Here is a 20,367-nt window from a genome sequence, read left to right on the forward strand (position 1 = left end):
TTAAGCCTTGACAAAGTGGGGAAAAAAGTTGACATTTTGTCATTTGGGCTAAAACTGGTATAAAGCTGAAGCTTTTGTTTATCATATAGCCCCTACTCCCAACTTCACACGTTTAATGAAGAATTGACTAGAGAAAGGTAAAGATAGTCAATTCGGATCTGAATTCTCAGAAACAACAAGAAATGGCTTTCCATATTAATCCCTTCAGCATATTATTTGTAGGGCACAGCTTCCTTAACTAGATGCATGCATGCTGCTATACAGAGTATGATACAGGGTTGGAGAAAGTTCTGAGAAATATAATAAACTCATATAATTTAAAAGGGTAAATGTTTAAACAAAAGGGTAAATTGTTTAAACAATAATGTTAATATTAATATCCCTTAAATAATTGTCAAAATAAAAATACTTCAAATGTTTAAAAACTCTTTCTCTTCTCATCACTGACTGGAGCACATTGTGTCTTTTGGGAAGAAATCTTTATTTTTGGACTCCTATATAATTTTGATTTGATCAGTTTCAGTTCTTAACCATTCTTCCTTCAATGCCTGGCCTATTCGTGAATACATTTCAGGAGTTGTAATGTCAGGGAGTCTTCTTTGTTTCAAGACCTGAACTCACTGACCACATTATGGACTTGGCTATTCCTCCTCTCCTAAAGATGTAGTGGGTGACATCAATTCAAGCTGCTGTTCTCTTATTTCTTTCATCCTTACAGTTTGTGGAGTGAATTGTTCATCAATTGTGATCCTAACATCATTCAAGGCACATAGAAATGCATTTGTTTTTAGATCCAATATATTATTAAGCTTCTTAAAATAACAGAGGACAATTTCTTTATAACTTCAGACAATTTCTTCAACATGGGATTTGTGTTCCTGTAACTTTTCAATAAGCAGTCTAGTGATTGTCAACTGTATAAGAAACTTTGGAAGAGTATCCTTTTTCACATAGATACTCAGAGTATCATCCAAGGGATGACCACGAAGCTGGTTTATTGTAAGGTTGTGGACACACACCAACAGGCAATAAACAACAACAAGCAATAAATGTTCTTATCAGGTGATGATATCTGGGCGCTGTTCTTGCTGATATTTTTTTTCAATAATAGCTCTCGGGACAAAATTGATAGGTAACATTCAATATCACAGGGAGGGGTTTAAACCACACTTCTGCAATTAGGACACTTCAGTGGAATTCTTACAGGTCTCCACATGGAAAATTTACCAGATGCCTAAAGAACATTGTCCATACAATTTCTTCAAAACATGTGGGTACATTGTAATACTTGATACCATAACAGATGAATTATGTTACTTCTTCCTCAAAATTATGCATTTCCTCCTTTGTACAATTCCAATGCAGCAAGTTCTTCTTCACCCAGACTGGAGCCATCATGCGCTCATGTGTCCTTTCCCCTTTCAGCTCTTCATATTGGCATCTGACTACCATCCTTTCCTGTGCAGTTAGAGGGACACTGGCCAGCTCTGCTCCTCCAGGTTCTCCTGAGTTCTAGAAAATTACAAAGTAATTAAATTCTTTATCAACAATCCTAGTCCTGCTGAATCTTTTGATGTATTTTGCTAGCTTACTCAAAAGTCAAAGCAGTTTAAAGATTAAAAATGTAGAGCATATAGGAGATAGAAATACTTTCTCTCTTCTTACATCTGATAAAACAATATCTTTACACAAAGATTAATGTAATAATCACAATGTTGTAGCTTTACACCAAGAAAACTGAAATTGCTTAGCCATATACCTGCAACTCCTGAAGCTACTGAGGCAGCAGTATTAGGCAGCAACCTCTACACTACATAGCAATGAGAGATGGACTCAAGAATACTAGCCAGATTTTTAAAAAAAAGGAACTAAAACACAAATCCTTCCCAAAAGTAGAGACAAAAATTAAGCATTCTTTTTAAATTTTATTTTATTCTAAGCTTAAGAAATAAAAAAGCATTTTCATAACACAGTGGAATAGAAAAAAAGATGATTATATATAAAGTTATAAATCTATTATGTATAACTTGTTATTCCTTTTAAATATGTAATAAAGTTATCATGTAAGGATAGTGATGCCTACCATTAAGGCACAAATGTGTATGCGTGTGTATTGTGTATGTGTATCTCTATGTGGGTACATATATACATGTATACATATTCATACATATACATATATATGACCATTCTATACATAACTTCTATTTATCAGTTCTTTCTCTTGCTTCATCTGTCTTTTGTAGTTAATTTGGATATTTATAATAATCAAGATGACTTAGTCATTCAAAGTTGTTCTTAAAATACTATTGCTTTTATTTGGAACTATGGTCAAAGAGCTATAAAAATGTGCATACCCTTTGGCCCAACAATACCACTTCTAGGGCTGTATTCCAAAGAGATCATAAAAATAGGTTAAAGAACCCACATATACAAAAATATTTATAGCAGCTCTTTTTTGTGGTGGTCAAAAACTGGAAATAGAAGGGATGCCCATCAATTGCATAATAGCTGAACAAATTGTGGTATATATAATGTGTTACATTTGGTATATGTAATAGAATACTATTGTGCTATAAGAAATGACAAACAGGAGGACTTCAGAAAAACCTGGAAAGATTTATATGAAACCAATGCTGAGTAAAATGAGCAGAACCAGGAGAACATTATAAACAGTAAAAGCCACAGTGTGTGAGGACTTCATCTGATAAACTTAGTCCTTCACAGTAATGCAAGGGCCTAAAACATTTCCAAAGGAGTCATGATGCAAAATACCATCTACATCCAGAAAAAGAACTACAGAGTCTGATCACAGAATGAAGTAGATTATTTTCTCTTATCTTATGTTTTGTATTGTTTTGTTTTTTCTCATGGTTTCTCCCATTCATTTTAATTCTTCTGTGCAACATGACTAATGTGAAAATGTGTTTCATAAGAATGTATGTGTAGAACCCATATAACATTGCATGTCATCTTGGGGAGGAAGGAGAAAGAGGGGGAGAAAATTTAAAACTTATGGAAGTGATTGTTGAAAACTGAAAATAAATATATTAATTATAAAATAATAATATTGCTGTTTCTGTATACAATGTTCTCCTGGCTCTCTCTCTTCACTTTTCATTATTTTGTGCATCTATACATGTTTTTTTTCCTAAAATCAACAAACTCATCATTTCTTATAGCACAATAGTACTCCATCATAATCATATACCAAAACTTGTTCATCCATTCCCCAGTTGATGGGCATTCTTGCAGTTTCTAGTTCTTTGCTGCAACAAAGAGTACTTCTATAAATATTTTTGAACATATATTTTTTTCATTTTTTTTTTCTGATCATCTTTGGAAATATACCTAGTAGTGTTATGTTGAGTCAAATGGTATAGACGGTTTTATAACCCTTTGGGCATAATTCCAGATTGCTCTCCAAACTGGTTGGATCAGTTTACAGTTCCTCTAACATTGAATTAGTGTCCCAATTTTTCCAACATTTGTTGTTTCCCTTTCAATAATTTTAGCTAACCTGTTATGATGATGATGATGATAGTATACGTTCTTTGTAATCCTTTCATATGATACATGCAGACATTATCACACTCAAGTTTCATTAAGGAATGAATAAACAATGGACCTGGGGTCAGGAAAAACTGATTTCAAATCCTGCCTCTGATGCTTACTAGATTTGTGATCCTGGCAAATCACTTAAACTCTGCTTTCCTCAGTTTCTCTACCTGTAAAATGGGGATAATAATAACATCTACCTCCAGGTTTGTTTTCAGGATAAAATGAAAAATCAGTGAAGAGTTTGTAAATCCTTAAAATGTTTTATAATTCCTATGTATTACTTTTACTAATTCCTTTCCATAGAATTTCAAAAGGCCTCCTCTTATACTCCTTACCACCAGGACAAAGGAATAATCTCTTGTACTAGACAATCCCATTAAGACTCACATTAACCAATTCACATTAAGGCTTAAGGTGACTAAAATAATATCTTAGGATCAGATCCTACATCCCCCTGGCCCAACTTATCCTTTTTTCTTTCTTTCTGTGAATTTCTTTTATCCTGAAATTAATAAACATAAATAAAATTAGTATTTTCACCTACAAAGTAGAAGAGAAAAAGGAAGACTATATATGAAATTAAAAATTTTATTATTATTATATATATAGCATATATATATAACTTGCTCTCCCTTTTAAATATAAAAATATATTCAATTTTAATTTTATTTTCCATCAATTAACAAATATTTCTGATCTCTCCCTCCTATCTGCTCCCATTGAAAAAGAAAAAGAAACAAAAACAAAATATGTATAACAAATATGCATAGTCAAACAAAAGAAACTTCCCCATTGGACCTGTCCAGGAATGCAATTTTCCCTCATGTATATTATTAATTCTTTTCGTTAATTTTTATTTTATTTTCAGTTACAAATCCTCCCCATCCTCCACACATTGAGATGGTAAGAAATATGATACCCCTTATACATATGAAATCATGCAAAGCATAATTCCTTATTTTCCACATTCTAAACAAACAAAAAAACAAAAATAAAGAAAGGGGAAAATACTCCAATCTTCATTCTGAGTCTATTAGTTCTCTAAATGGAGGATGATATTATTTTTCAGTATGAGTCCATTGGCATTCTGATGGATCAGCCTCCACTTCATTATGCCATTTTCTCTCTACTTAAGATCAGGTTCAAATAAGTGGAGATGTTTAATCTGGAAGAAATTATGTTGTTTGTTCATTTGGAGGGTAAGAACATTATAGGTGTCTTCAAACATTCAAAGGGCTGTCATGTGGAAGGTGGATTATATAATTTCTGCTTGACATTAGACCATAGAACTAGGAAGAATGGGTAAAATAAGATACAAGTAGGAAAATTTAACTTTGATGTTAGGAAAACTTCTGCCCCAAGGCATAGCACATTCCCACTGATTGAAGGACAAGCAAAAATTAGACCACCATTTTGGGGGTATTGCTTTTTTGTTTTAAAAGGAGTTCTTATTCATGGATGGGTTGGACTAGATGACCTTGAGATCTCTTCCAATTCTGAACTTCTGGTATCATGTGATTTCACATCAGTCTTCAATGCAACACTACTAATACTATGACACAGGACTAATCTGTGCATGACAGTCAATTTGATACCAAATGAAGTGGACTGTGTCTATGTTTTCTGGCTGAATATTAAAATTATAGAGAATAAGGAAGTTTATTTTACCAACTTCATCAATTAGTTATAGAAAGGATTTATAGTTTTCTTTGTCAATGGTGTTAGTTGTTTGGAAAACCAAGGCAAAAATGAAACCACCCCTGTCCCCAAGGAGCTTGCATTCTACTAGAAGAGACAAAATGTGCATATATGTGAATTCAAAATATATACAATTGGGGAAATTGGATTGGATGGGAAAGGAGTCACAGAGGAATGATTATTGGAGGATAGAGTTGGTTAACATATTAATTATTCCTGGAAAAGATTTTACCTAAAGACATATGTGACATCTGTGGTTGGTTAGCAAAAACAAAACAAAACAATAAACAAACAAATTAAAAAAAGGTAGTCATTGGTCTTCCAAGTCAACTTTTAAAAGATCATTGTAAGTTCTTATTCATATCTAAAATCAGTTCTTTTCACCTGCCATTGGAAAAATTGTTCATAGTTTAAAATGAAAAGGGCATTTTTAAAACACTCTAAAATAAACTGCTACAAAGAGTGGAAGTGATTACCCTGAGTAATTCATCCAGTACCCCAAAGACCCTCTAGAAACAATAAACTTTTGTCTAATTTCTGCTATTCAGGGTAACTTAATGAGGTGGTTTATTCACTTCTCTCATAAATACAGGAAAAAAATGGGATTGATGGTTTGTAACATATTGCACATATTAAAGGGATAGGACCTGGCCTATAATTTACTGAGATAGGGAACTCCCCAAAAAAAGAGAATTCTTTTTATCAATGCAGGTTGTCATCTTGTCTGCAATTTATAGTCTTAGCTGCCTAGAGAATGGGAGGAATTAAGTGACTTGTCCAGGGTATCAAATCGATTAGATATCACTGATAGCACCCAAACCCTGTTCTTCCTTGTCTCAAGACTAGCTCTCAATTAACTGTGACATGACTGCCTAGTGATTATAAGGGACTACTATAAAAACAATGAATGGCTTAAGATTCAATATTTTTTCTCCTTTAAAGAATGAGAGCAAAAGGAGTTGGAATACTTTCTCTCATACCTTTTAATGGTATTTGATTCAATATGGTGGACAACAATGCCCTGAAAATTGTGACTGAGATAGAGTAATTCGCTAGTAAATAAACTTAAATTTGGGAGTTGGGAGTAAGAATACTAACAATTCTTATTCTGTGCCTTTTTCATTCTACCTTGTATGATGTTCTTTCATTTTTAATACATACTAAATATATTAATTAGTAATATTATTAATAACCCAACAAATAATAATCAACAGATAATCTTAATAATTATATTCTTATATTATTTTCTTTTCTAGGTCCTTGAGGTGAGGCACTATCTTATTTCAACTCTGTATCCCTGGTGCCTTGCAAATAGTAGGTGCTTGATTCTTTCTTTTATTTGGATTGATGCAGTCAATGTAGGGGCTACTGTAAGAAAATTATAATAATAATGCTCGATGTTTATCCTGTTCTTTACATTTCTCAAAGAACAAAAATATATAACAATATATGACTCACAACAATGCTGTGAGGTAGGTTATGTTACTGTGTCCATTTTACAGATGAGGAAACTGAAGATCAGAGAGCATAAGTGATTTACTCAATGCCTCTTACTAAATAGCAAACCCAGTGTCAGAACCCAAGTCTTCTGAGTTTTGGGTGTAGTTTTCTTTCAACGGCGCCATATTATGTTCTTTTTAGTATTCATATGGTATTTCTCACTATCATTCAGCAAGCATTTGTTAAGTACTTATTATATGCGAGACAGTGTTGAGTCCCCAGAATATAAGACAAAAATGAAGCATTCCCTCCCTCAGGAAATTTATATTTTATCGAGAGAGACAATATATGTGTAAACATAGGCTGTATATAAAAATATAAAGATAAGATTGTTGGGTAGGATGGGTACACTAGCAGCTAAAGGAATCAGAAGATGCCTCACGCAGGAAGTGGCGTTTGAACTGAGATATAAAGCAAGCAAGGGATTCTAAGAGGCTGTTGTCCCAAGGACACAACAGAAATTTCTCACTTGCATAAGACTGCCCTTCATAAAAACTGACATGTAGTTAGGGCTTTAGACTTTACAAGTTAACTGATAATATATCATCTTATTTGAGCCCAATAAAATAGGTATAGCTCAGATCATACTTCTGTTTTGCAGAGGAGAAAAGTTAAGTGATTTGCCTTTGGTCACACAGCACACTCTAATCTAACCACTGTCCATGGTGTGATTCCTCAAATAGTCTTGCATTTGCACTGGCTAAAAGGTACTTCCTCTTCCCCTTTAACTCAAAACATCCAACAGTTACCTCAAGACACAGTTAGTTCAAGTATTAATTTTGCAGACTCTTTCTTGATCTCACTAACTATCACCCTTCTTCTCTAACTTGTTTAATTACTATTTATTCCAAATATCCTTTTATCTGTATATATTATTAGCCCTAGTAGGATGCAAGCTCCCTGTGACTAGAGGTTATTTATTTTTATATTTTCTTTGTATTTTCAGCAGCTAATAAAGTATCTGGCAAACAGTAAGATAAAATATTTTATCAAATACGAGGAACAGTGCTAAGTATGGGGAAGGCAAATATAACCAAAAAGAAACAATCCTTACCATCAAAGTGTTTACATTCCAATGGAGAAAATGTAGAGATAATATATAAATGGGAGATGAAAAGCAGGGCAAAGGAAAGCTAAATGAGTTGAGAGTTCTTCCAGGGAACCATGGAATTAGCTAATTCATAGTGGGATGGATGCTATGGGTACTTCCTCAACTGGAGGTTCTACGGACAAATGCTGATTAGAGGAGGAGATTCTAGAAGCTATTCTGTAAATAATGCAGAGTTGGTGGTCAAGAAGTAATCTAGGAAGGGATGGGCTGAGCTTTCTTAATGGTTGATTGATAGTAAATATCCAAGATAGAAATTGAACCCATCTTCCCAATTATATCTACTAATCTATGTTGCTTCTTCATCAGTATCAAAAAGCATTTTTCTTTATTTTCTTGTAACTTAAAGTTTCTCTTAAATTCCCAACCAGATGAGATTTTGTAGTAATGTTTTACTTAAAAATGGCAGTAGTCCCATGAGAATAAAATAAGACAACTGCAAATAGTTTCATATCAAGTTTCATGTTCACATAAGTTTCAGCATGAACAATCTGAGTATATTAAAGTAGCATGAAATTTTACCAAGACAAAAAAAATTCTTTGCACTTTCATATATTAGCCTTTCTATGTTGAATTAGTCTTTGAGACACCATAAGCAAAGACTAAATATCCGGCCTTCAGTGGCTTTTCAGATTTCTGTAGTAAAGGATAGAGAAGAGATTTTAAAGCTATTTTAGAATGGGTCTAGTCTATAAAATAATTGCTAGCATTTTCATAAGACTTTACTTAAATGATTGCATTAAATGAGAAGCATGATAGGCAATTGAGAATGAGTACTGGATTTGGTTCTATTTGCTGTCATTGTGACTTTAAACAAGTCAACTGATCTCTCTGAGCTTTAGTTTCCTCATTTGTGTAAAAAAAAATGTGCTTCACTAGAAGTCCTCTAGTCCAATCCAGCTCTAAATCCATGGTTCTACATAATTTGTTCAAATCATGCAGCTAGAAAGTAGAGGAACAAAGACTCAAATCTGACACTAACACCAGTACTGTCCATATGTCATGCTATTTTCTTGATATTCAATTTCTGTAACTCTCTGAAGGAATATTTATCTTATTCATATTGGCACACTATTATTGAGTCTATGTTTAACAAAGAAGTACCAGGATATAGTAGAAAATATTAGTTTTGACCTCATAATACTTGCATTCAAGTCATGAGACTGGTTTGTAATAACCATAGGACCTTGAGTATAAATCACTTAACCACTCCAGATGTCAGTTTCTTCGTTTATAAATTGAGGATACTTTCACTATTCACTTCATGGTGTCTCATGAATAACTATATTAACTTTTCTGCATAAAGTATGCTAAATGTGTGTATACACCTATGTTTACTTAATGTAGGGAACTTTCAGTTTTGAAATTCTATCTACCAATGCAATCAAGTCAACAGGCATTGATTTAGTCTTATTACTGTGTACCTGTGACTGTGCTAAGTGCAAGAAAGGAGAAAAACACCCACATTCCTAACTGTCAAGGAGCTTACGTTCTGTTGAGGAAGATCAATTAAAAACAACTATGTAGATAAAAGATATATACAGACTAAACAGAAAGTACTCTGAAAGGGGAAGGCATTAACCAGAAACAGAGATGAGTACCAGGAACGGCCTCCTGGAGTAGGTAGGATTTGAACTGAATCTTGGAGGAATCTAGGCAAATACATAGAAACTAAAGACATTGCAGAAACCCATTGTAAACACTCTGAGGTAGGATTTGGAGGGTTTTACTCAAGGAGTCAAAGACAGGGCAGTTTGGCTGTATCATAGAGTCTGTGGAGGGAAATGTAAGGAGACTAGAAAGGTCCAAAGGGAACAGATTTTGAAGAGTTTTAAGTTCCAAAGGTAGGACTTCATATTTGATCCTAGAAGATAATAGAGACTCAGTGAAATCTGATGAATACCATCTATGTGTGAAGCAATTTAAATTCTTTAGGAGAAGAGAATTACTAAATGGGGAGATAACAAGGATTGTCAAATATTTTCCCTATAATTGTTGGAGTAAACTATATTTTTCCTTTTCAAAGGCACCTTTTATACAAAATGGTGGAACCAAGCCTAATGAATTTCTATGAAATGAAAAGCCCTCTTTTTTTATTCTTAAATTTAGAGTCCCTTGAATTCATTAATTGGCATATAACTACCAACTCTTTAATACATCTCTTTATTATAAACTCCTGAGAATACTTAGTCATTGGTTGTAGTGAAGTGCATCTAATATTGCTTACCCCATATAGGGCATTCATTAAAATTTGGAAATTTTTTGCTAACACTGAGATTTACTGTTGTAACAAAACTAACTTTGTTATGGTCATATGGCTATGAGCCATATGCGTTTACACCAGTCTATGAGTGTGTGTGTGTGTGTGTATCTATGTGGGAGGGAGAAAGAAAGAAAGAAAGAAAGAAAGAAAGAAAGAAAGAAAGAAAGAAAGAAAGAAAGAAAGAAAGAAAGAAAGAAAGAAAGAAAGAAAGAAAGAAAGAAAGAGAGAGAGAAAGAGAGAGAGAAAGAGAGAGAGAAAGAAAGAAAGAAAGAAAGAAAGAAAGAAAGAAAGAAAGAAAGAAAGAAAGAAAGAAAGAAAGAAAGAAAGAAAGAAGGATGGAAGGAAGGAAGGAAGGAAGGAAGGAAGGAAGGAAGGAAGGAAGGAAGGAAGGAAGGAAGGAAGAGAGATGCTCATTTGAAACAATAGAAAGGAGTCATGAATGGAGCATTGTAATATAAATGGTGCACTTCAAAAATCTGTACTGTATATAAATATCAATTGAAACATCTTTGCAATTATATTGTACAGATTTTGAAATTTGTTTACTTAAATACAATTCTAATATAATAGAAGGGATTTAGATAGAAAGTAATGGGAATATGGGAATGGTAATAAAAAATTTGCTTTTTCTTGATATTTCTACTTCCTTATGTTTGCTAGAAAAATATGAATTCTAGAGCTAACTTTACCAAGGGAATTAAGACTGTAAAAGAGTCATGTAGCTGTTCTGCCTCACTTTCTTCAAGTGTCCAGTAAGGCTGATATTATCTCCCTAAGCACTTTCTTAATTTGCAACAATGCCTTTGTAAATGTCAGTCAACAAACATTTTTAAATGTTTACTATATGCCAGACACTGTACTACACATCTGGATTACAAAAAAAAACACAAAGGTATTCTTTGTTCTTAAGGATTTCACAGTATAAATGGGATGCATTTAAATAACTACATTCAGTTAGATATATACAGGATGAATTAGAGATTACTAACAGAAAGAAGGCATGAGCAGTATAGGTGAAACATGCTGAGTTCCTTGAGAGATGAATATTCTACAAATTCAAGGTGTGACTTCTTTAAGTAGTCATTTTTCTTTTATTTAGACAACATCAACCAGTTTTATTTATATAAACATATAGTCCACTCAATTATTGATCATTTTTGTTATTAAGAAGGCAGCTAGATGACACAGTAGATAGAGCACTGGACCTAGAGTCAGGAAGACTCATCTTTCTGACTTGAAATCCATCCTCAAACACTTACTAGCTGTGTGACCCTAGGCAAGTCACTTAACCTTTTTTGACTCAGTTTCTTCATTTGTAAAATTATCTGGAGAAGGAAATGGTGAACCACTGCAGTATGTTTTCCAAGAAAACTCCAAATGGGGTCATGAAGAGTCGAACACAACTGAAAAATGACTGAATGACAAAAATGTTATTAAGAAACAAAGACTGCAAGACCAATTGGAGCAGAACCCTTATCTCCAAGTTCATGTTAGGCAGTACTTTCCATTTACTCCTCTACTGAGCTATTAACTAGCCTAAAAAAAGCCTAGTCCTAATGGAGCCGATGCTTATAATCACTATTACTTTTATACCTACTAGATTATCTTTCCTTAACCCAGTGAAAGTGATCAAGTCCCAGCACTCTCCAGCATCCAGACCCCACCCAAGGAGTCTCCAGCTCTCTTTAGCCTTTTGAAACTCCATAATCCAATCCATTTTTCACCCTTTGAGTAAAGATATGCTTGGAGGACTTATTAGGAGACTCCTATTGCTTATTCCTAAAGGTGGGGAGATAAGTTCCTTGAATTTTGAAACAAAACATTTTCCTATAGAAGCACTGTTATGAAAAATGTCTAGATCAGGGGTAGGGAACCTGTAGCCTCAAGGCTGCATCTGGCCCTCCAGGTTCTCAAGTGCAGCCCTTTGACTGAATTCAAACATCGCAGCACAAATCCCCTTAATAAAAGGATTCGTTCTATGAAACTTGGACTCAGCCAAAAGGCTGCACCTAATGACCTAGAAGGCCACATGTGGCCTCGAAGTCAAAAGTTTTCCTATCCCTGCTCTGGATCCTATAGGATTACTGTGGTTTAGCTATGTTGCAACTTAAGTAGACTTCTTGGGCTGAGCTAAGAACCTAAAGGCCATCGTAACATTATTTAGAAGGGCAAGTATATTCTATATTTTAAAAAAACATAATATACAGTAAACTCTTGAAAAAATAAATTGTGATTCAAGAAAAATCTAACTGCTAAATTACAAATAATAATAATGATGTACTCATAGGTTATACCAAAAGAGGTATAATGCCCAGGCAAAATGATGCTCTTCTGGAGCTGCATCGTTTAATGATATGAAAACAACAGCTAACATTTTTATAGTACTTATTATGTGACAAGCACTGTGTGCAGCACTTTATAATTTGATCCTCACAATAGCTGTAGGAGGTGAATGTTATTTTTATCCCCATTTTATAGTTGAGGAGACTGAGGCAAACAGAGTTTAAGTGCCTTGACCATGATCACAGCGTTAGTAAGTGTCTGAGCCCAGATTTGAACTCAGGTTTCCCTGATTCCAAGCCCAGCATTCTATCCTTCTGAACCATCTAGATGCCTCACAGTTCTAGACCCTTCATTTTAGGAAAGACCTTGAGATAATCTGTAGAGTATCTTGAGAAAGGCAACTAGAATGCTGAAACACTTTTTGTTTATGCTATATGAGGGGTTGAAGCTGGCTGTTATTTCTGAGGAAGAGAAGATTTGAGGTTGTGGCTAGAGCATGATAGGTGTCTTCAGCTATTTTAAGGGCTGTTGTATGGAAGAAGTATTAGAATTTTTTTTCTATTTTCTCTCAAACTACTGGGAACAATGGGTGTAAGTTGCAAGGAAGCAAATTTGTGTTGTAACTAAGGAAAAAAAATCCTGAAAATTCGAGCTCTTCAAGAGTAGAATTGGATGATTAGGCAGTGGACCATTCTCTCTCGCTTGAAGTCTTCAGTTCTTGGTATCTTTTTTATAGGTACAGGTTAGATTAGATGACCTTAGACTCTGAGGTGGCTTAAAACATTGAAATTCTGTAGTTCAGTAAGAAACCTATTAGGAAGTAAGGGACTGCTGTATTATCAAAAGGATTGCAATCCTCCATTGCCTACCCCATTTTCTGGCATGTTTCACATATGTAGAAAATTGATTTTCAAAAATCCTGATTTCCCATTAAAATGTATTTTGATCACTTAAAAACTGTTGTCAACTAAAAAAACTTATAAAAAGCCAAACAGCATTCTTCTCTAGGTGAATAGGAAAGAATGGAAAAAGGGTATAAGAGGTAGGGATAGGAGGGGAGGAAGAAAGAAAAACAGAAAAAAGAGAGGAAGGAAAATAGAGAGAAAGAGAAAATATGTATTATGTAGCCAATTTCCTTTCAATTATTTTAGAAGGAGAGAGAGGGCATTATTAGTTCTTCTTCCAGCTGTGTCACTAGCTGCTGAGACTGCTTTGAAGAATGCTAAATAAACAAAATCCCCTAAAAATGAAAATTGCATTGTAATAATATAGCTAGTCATTCCTTCCAGTCATCTGACAAATGGTTGAGTGTGATAGGGAAGACAGGTCCTTTCCAGGAAAAATGACATACAAGCACATGTGAGCACTTGCTCATATTGCCAAAATGTAAATTGAAGTACAGAGAATTTGAACCTTTGGAAAGGCTAGTTTTCACTGTCGTATCTTGACAAAGGAACTGAGACTTGAGTTGGATCTTGAAGAATGAGGGAAAGGAAAGAAAGAATAAAGAATGTGAAAAAATGAATGAGCATAAAGGAAGGTTTCAGGACTTCAAAGTATTCTTGGCAGGAGAGTTAGCAGGGAGAGAAAAGTTTTTAGATACTCTGCAGGGATTATTCCTGCTATCTTTTCAGTGGTAGGAAATAATGGGTGATCAAATTAAGAAAGTAAGTGTGATCATATTGTAGAGGTTCTTGAACTACAAAATACTATAAACTATAAAACTGAATAAACTTTAAAAGCATAGATCAAAGACTAGAAGTGACCTCAGGGGTCATATCATCAATCACTTCATTTTCAATGGAGAAAGTTTAGTCCAAGAGAGGTTAAGTGATCAACAAACTCCATCCTCTATACCACTTATATGCATCTCTCTCATGATATCTAATCTTTCAAAGGTACTTCCTTTTGAACATCTGAAATTGCTTGTACACCAGACATTTCAAACTTTATATGGCAAAAACATAACTTTTCCCCCCAATAAAACCATCTTGCACTCTTAGTTTTCCTTTTACTCTTGAGGTCACCACGATTTTCCAAGTCATGTGAACCCACAACTTCAGAGTTATCTTCAAATTCTTACCTGTACTCATCCCATATATCTAATCTGTTGCTAAATATAATTGTTTTTACCTTCACATGCACAAAATACCTCTAATACATATTTCCATCACACCAGTCACATAGCTGCCCACATTTGGCCCTCATCACCTCACACCTGGAATATTGCAATAGCCTTCTGACTGGTCTTCCTGACTAGTGCCTCCCCATGCTATTCTATCCTTCACTGGCAAAATGATCCTACTAGAGTGCAAGTCTGACCATGTCAATTTTTCTTCCCTCCATCCCCACCCCCAACACACTCATGACTTAGTGACTCTTACTTTCAAGATAAAACATAAATCTACTGTTTCTTATTAAAAGTCATCACAACCAGAACATATTCCAAATTTTCTAGTGTTCTTATATTTTACTCTCTTCATGTAATCTACAATTCATATATTCTACAATACAGCTACACTGAGACACTTCTTGTTTCTTGGACATGCCAATTCTTTTCCAGCTCTCCTCCATGTAATACTTTCCCTATTCGCCTTGGAATCCTAGATTCTCTGGTTTCCCTTCAAGACTCAATTCAGATTCCACCTTCTCTCTGAGGCTTTTACTGAATCCCCAATGCTAGTCACTTTCCTCTGACATTACCTTCTATTTGCACTATATATAGATGTACCTAGCTATATGCATTTTTTCACCCATTTAAATGTTGGAAGCTACTTTTTTTACCCTGTTTTGTATCCCTAATGTTTAGTACAGTGTCTAGCAAATAATACATGCTTAGTGAATGACTATTGACTGACAACCATATTACCTCTCAAACTCTTAATTTATTCTGTAGAGAATAGGGGCAAAGGGGAGAGGAATTGTAGATTTTAGAGTCCCTATGAGCCAATGGGAACACCTGATAGTTTTTCTCATATGTATTAACCTATGCTATAGTAGACAATAGATCATCAACTAACAGATTGGCCCAGGACACAGGCAACAGCCTGTCAGCATGTAGTATATCAATACTGTGCACTCATGTGACATATGGACAGTGAAAAACAGGAAGACTGGGTTACAAAATGTTGTTGAGACTGCATTTAACATCATGCTTTGTCACATGGAATTAGGATGGCTAGCGTTGCAGAAACGTTAAATAGATATGATTTAGGATAGGGCCTATTCCATCTCAAGAGACTGCATTTTCCACCTTTGTGGAATGTAGGTGAAAGGTGATGGCTGGTGTCCCCTCCTTTATTCTCTTATCTTCAAGAGGGTCATTGGGCTTAAATTATACCTAGTGTACATTAGAAATTTATAGTCCTATGGTATGATGGTCTTGGTATATGCAATGCCAAAGTAAGCACAGGTAAAATGGTCTTGAGGGCAGGGGAGGTTCAGGATAAAATATATTTCCACTGGTCATCCAGGAAGGAAATTGTCCCTCCAAGACCAAAAGGTTAATAGTTTACTCTTGGCTAACTTAACTACTTCCCACCAAATACTTATTACATAAGAGAAGCACCTATATTGTACAAAGAAATTTATCAAAGTAGAAAAATAGAAATCAGAGGAGTTATACATATCAGATTGGATGAGAAACAAGAGACACTAAAGCCCCTACTTTGGAGTTAGAGGAATCTCAAATTAACCAAGGAGAATTCATCTGAGAAATCTTTTCTCAACAGGTTCTGGGGGTGCAGATTCTGAGAATGAAGAGTTATGGTGAAATGCTGGCTTATCTCCAATGTCTGTGGCTTGGGGGAAGTCTCTCATAGTCTACTAAAAGTCTTTTCAGTCTCTCCTGCTACTTGAAGCCACATACACAGCATATCATCAAAGAGTTGTTCTTTAAGAAAACTTTCCCAAACCAACCCAGGGAGGGATGTCACAATAGTATGTATGGGTATGGTGTTAAGAAGTATGATGACAACATCACATCACTGGTTCCAGGAACATTAATATTTGTGTTGGGGATGAGGTAGATTCTAGACATCTCCTGTTAGTACCATGTTATTTAGAATACTACTGCTAGTAGTGATAATAACAATAAAAGCCAACCAGTTAATCACTTTATTACATATTTGCAGAAGCAGAAGATTCCATGGTAGAGATGTACAACTGTGTACATTATGAAGTGGAGACTAGCAAGTGGTGATAGTCAGCTTCTTTGAAACTCTTCTCAGAGAGTACCTTTGGAAATATGACTTCATTTAATAATAACTTAAAAAAACTCAGAAATTAACCCCCTTGCATAAGTGGGAGGAACAGAAAGAGAATGGAGGTGTCATTGTACTAATCCCAGCTCTATGTCTTGCCAGCCTTAAAATTTACTGGGTAGCTTTTTTTTTTTTTGGCTGCTTATTCCATAAATTGATCTGTTAGTGAAGAATTCTATGTGATTGCTAAGTTATGTGTACCATGTATGTATCTATGTAAGTGTGTGTATGTTTTAGTAACATTGGTGGCATTAGATTTTGTTACAGTTTTTGGTAGGGTAGGGGAGGAAGAAAGTAAAGTAATAGCACTGAATGAAAATAAGTAATGGCAGTGGAGCCAACAGAAGAACAATGTGAAAGTCATTAAATTTCCATTTTAATTTAGAAAAAAATAAGTAATTTTAGCTGGATATTTCTCAAGTGACTAAGTAAGTTATCAAATAGAAGATGCAGAAGGAAAATATTAATAACACTCAAAAAGTTAAATGGCATAAATGGATATTTGCATATATGTATACATATGTATATTGGGAATATCCAGCATAGATAATGGGGAAAGAAATGCTGATCCTGGAGTCAGAAAGACCTTGTTTCAAATTCTGCCTCTGATATTCACTAGCTTGGCAACCCTGGGATAGGCATTTCTCTGTGGCTCACTTGAATCTCTAAGACTTGCATAGTCAACAGATACTATGTGGTTGTGGGAGCAGTTCCCACCCTAGGGATATTCTACCTTCCTGAATTCCCAGATGTTTGAAATACCCAGGATCCTGTTCAGGATGAATAACAGGAAAGAAGGATAGATGCATGCCACCTCAAGAGATTTTTGCCCAAAATTGTGCACCTAATACAACTACTTTGCCGCTATACCTTTTAACTCTGAAGGGGATTATATCTCATTCCTTTAGAATGGCAGCCTTCTATCTTAATGCAACTGTCCTTTAAGGTCTGCTTAAGGTCACCTCTGCTCTAGAGGTGCTCTACTCTTACTCTCAGTTAGGTTTCCAATTGGTCAGTGGTTACATCAACCATGCATTCTCCAAATTTCATGACTTAATGACTTAAGATGAACAGTGGTGGTCAAACCAAGAGCGGGGATGTTGACTGATTTGTTAGTAGAAGACGAGCTTTCAAAGATCTCACACTGCAGCAAAATCTGACATTTCTTTTTAGTCTATTTAACTTATGTTTGTGTTTCTCTTAGGCTGGAAATTTGGAATCATCATCCCTCTTTTTCTTTTTCTTTCGTTGTTTTGCTCATCCTTGTACTAGAACAAACTTCATTAGCATAATCACTTACCAGGAAGCTACAAAATGAGTTCTCAACAAGATTCTAGCTGCCTGTTGTTTCAGGGGAAATTTTAGAATCCAACCAAAAAAAAAAAGTCAAGTATGAGTTTTTGTTTCCTTTCCTAACTAAATTATGTTTTGTCTTACAGGAGTCTTCTGTTTTTCTCTTACTAGTAAACACATAACACAAACCTCTAGTCTCAAATATGCACAATTAGTGTTTGATTATATGTGGGTATTTCCATAAAGACCTCTAAGGACTTTATATTTATATATCATTTTGACACCTGTGGCTGAAAATGTTCTCTCTCTTCCAGTTTCATAATTTATCCTCTTAGCAAAAAAAAAAATGAAGCTGGGGATCTTCTTTCTTGTATAGTGGAAAGAAAACTGGACTTCAAACCAGGAAAATCTGATTTTCAGCTTACTTTAGACTCAAAGAAAGTCACTTAACTTATATCACCTTCAGTTTCCTCATATGTAAAATGAGGATAATAGAACCCTCCTCATAAGACTGTTTTGAGCATATTTTTACATATTAAATTTACATATTATTAATGTATATATAGCTGTTTACAAATTGTAAAATACTGCATAAATTTAACTTCTTGTTATCTTCACCTTGATCAGATTTGTACCATCTTGTACACATTAAAAGGAAAAGTTCAAAAATGATCCTTGTCCCCCTAGAAATTCACAAGCCAAGATGGTAAATGTAGGGAAAGATTAAATTAATGTCATATAAACCTAGGGCATCTAAGTGGTGCAGTGAATAATGTGTCAGACCTAGAATCAGGAAGACTAATCTCTGTGAGTTCAACTCTGTCTTCAGATACTTACTAACTATGTGACCCTGAGCAAGTTACCTAAATCCTATTTGCCTCAGTTTCCTCATCTGTAAAATGAACTGGAAAAGGAAATGGCAGACCACTATAGTATCTTTGCCAACAAAACCCAAAATGGGGTCAGCAAAGAGTCAAACATGACTGAAACAACTGAAACAACAACTACTTGTTTGTTAAGAAAGTGTAGCATTATTTCTTTTGTAAAATAAATTTCATTGATTTTTTATATCACCTTCATTTCTTTTTAATAATATTTTCCTCAGTTACATGTTAAAACTTTTTAATATTTTTTAAAGTTTTGAGTTCCAAATTCTATTTCTTCCTCCCCCCTCCCTTGAAAGAGTAAATAATCCATTATAGATTATACATGTGTATTCATGTAAAACGTTTCCATGTTAGTAATTTTAGTACCATTCCTTCTAAAGAGAATATTTTATCAAGGAACAGATAATAATTGAGATAATATTTATATATACAAGGTAAGTTATTCCCTTTTATCTTGTAAGGAGGTTTCAGTGAGGGATTAGGATTTTAAATAATTTTCCAGTCTATTTGTTTCAGAAATATTTATTAAAAGCCTCTTAACTTAAAAATATTCTGTGATAGGCAGTTGAAGGTAAAATGATTTTTTTAAAAATCTTAGCCCTAAGAGAACATAAAATGGATTGAGGGCAAGGGGAGAAGGAAGATATAAAGCAACAAGGTGGCCTATGGTTAAGGTAAAATAAGGGAGGACTTACAAGTACATATCACTAGAGTCAAGCTAAAAAAGTTTTCATTTAACCTATAAAGAAGTATTGTCAAACTCAAATAAAAATTAGAGCCACTAAACTATACATTAGGATCCTGCAGAGTATATATTGACTTAGAAAACCACATATTAACATTATCTATACTCTATTTTATTTTCGTTTATTTTGTTAAATATTTCCCAATTATATTTTAATCTGGTTCAGGCTTCACACAGTAGTTTTGCAAACTGGAATTTGACACCTGTGATCTAGACAATGAAGAGACACTTAAGATTTTTGAGCAGGGGAGTGACATCATTATGATCATCATCCTCATGATCATATGATTTAGAGAGTGTTTTAAGGTTTGCAAAGGACCTTATAGGTATCATCACATTTGGTTACTCCTATGCTGATATGCTTAGATCTGTGTATTATGAAAACTTTTTTGACAATTTTATGACTGGCTAGTGGGAAAAGGAGAGTCTGAAGTCAGAAAGTTCAATTTAGGAGGCTTTTATGAAAAGGAGATATGGAGAACAGATCATGAGAGCATCACAACTGATTGGATGTAGACTGAGGGAGAGAGAAGAGTTAAAGACCACTCTGAAAGGAGCAGGACATTCCTGGGCAAAGGAGTAACTTGAAGGAAAAAAATAGAGAAAAATGAAGGCAATTAGTACATTTGGGTTTTTGATGTGCATTACCATAAAAGAAGCCTAAAAACCTCAGGAGTCTGATAAACAATCATGATGCTGAAGGCAAAGAGCTTAGTTCTGAGGAACTGAAGAGTGGGGGAGCCCAATTGAAGAAGCTTCAGAAATCCCTT

General features: G+C 34.5%; 1 protein-coding gene and 1 pseudogene across 3 annotated transcripts in view; one reads left to right on the forward strand and one right to left on the reverse strand.

Annotated features, from left to right (window-relative positions):
* The window catches only part of SYNDIG1 (synapse differentiation inducing 1), a 280,651-nt gene that overhangs the window by 112,448 nt on the left and 147,836 nt on the right, over positions 1 to 20,367 (forward strand). The gene's annotated exons all lie outside the window — the stretch shown is intronic.
* LOC140520605 (tripartite motif-containing protein 59-like) lies at positions 485 to 1,338 on the reverse strand (annotated as a pseudogene).

The sequence above is a fragment of the Notamacropus eugenii genome, chromosome 1 (genome assembly GCF_028372415.1).
Source record: "Notamacropus eugenii isolate mMacEug1 chromosome 1, mMacEug1.pri_v2, whole genome shotgun sequence".
In the NCBI taxonomy this organism is placed as follows: domain Eukaryota; kingdom Metazoa; phylum Chordata; class Mammalia; order Diprotodontia; family Macropodidae; genus Notamacropus; species Notamacropus eugenii.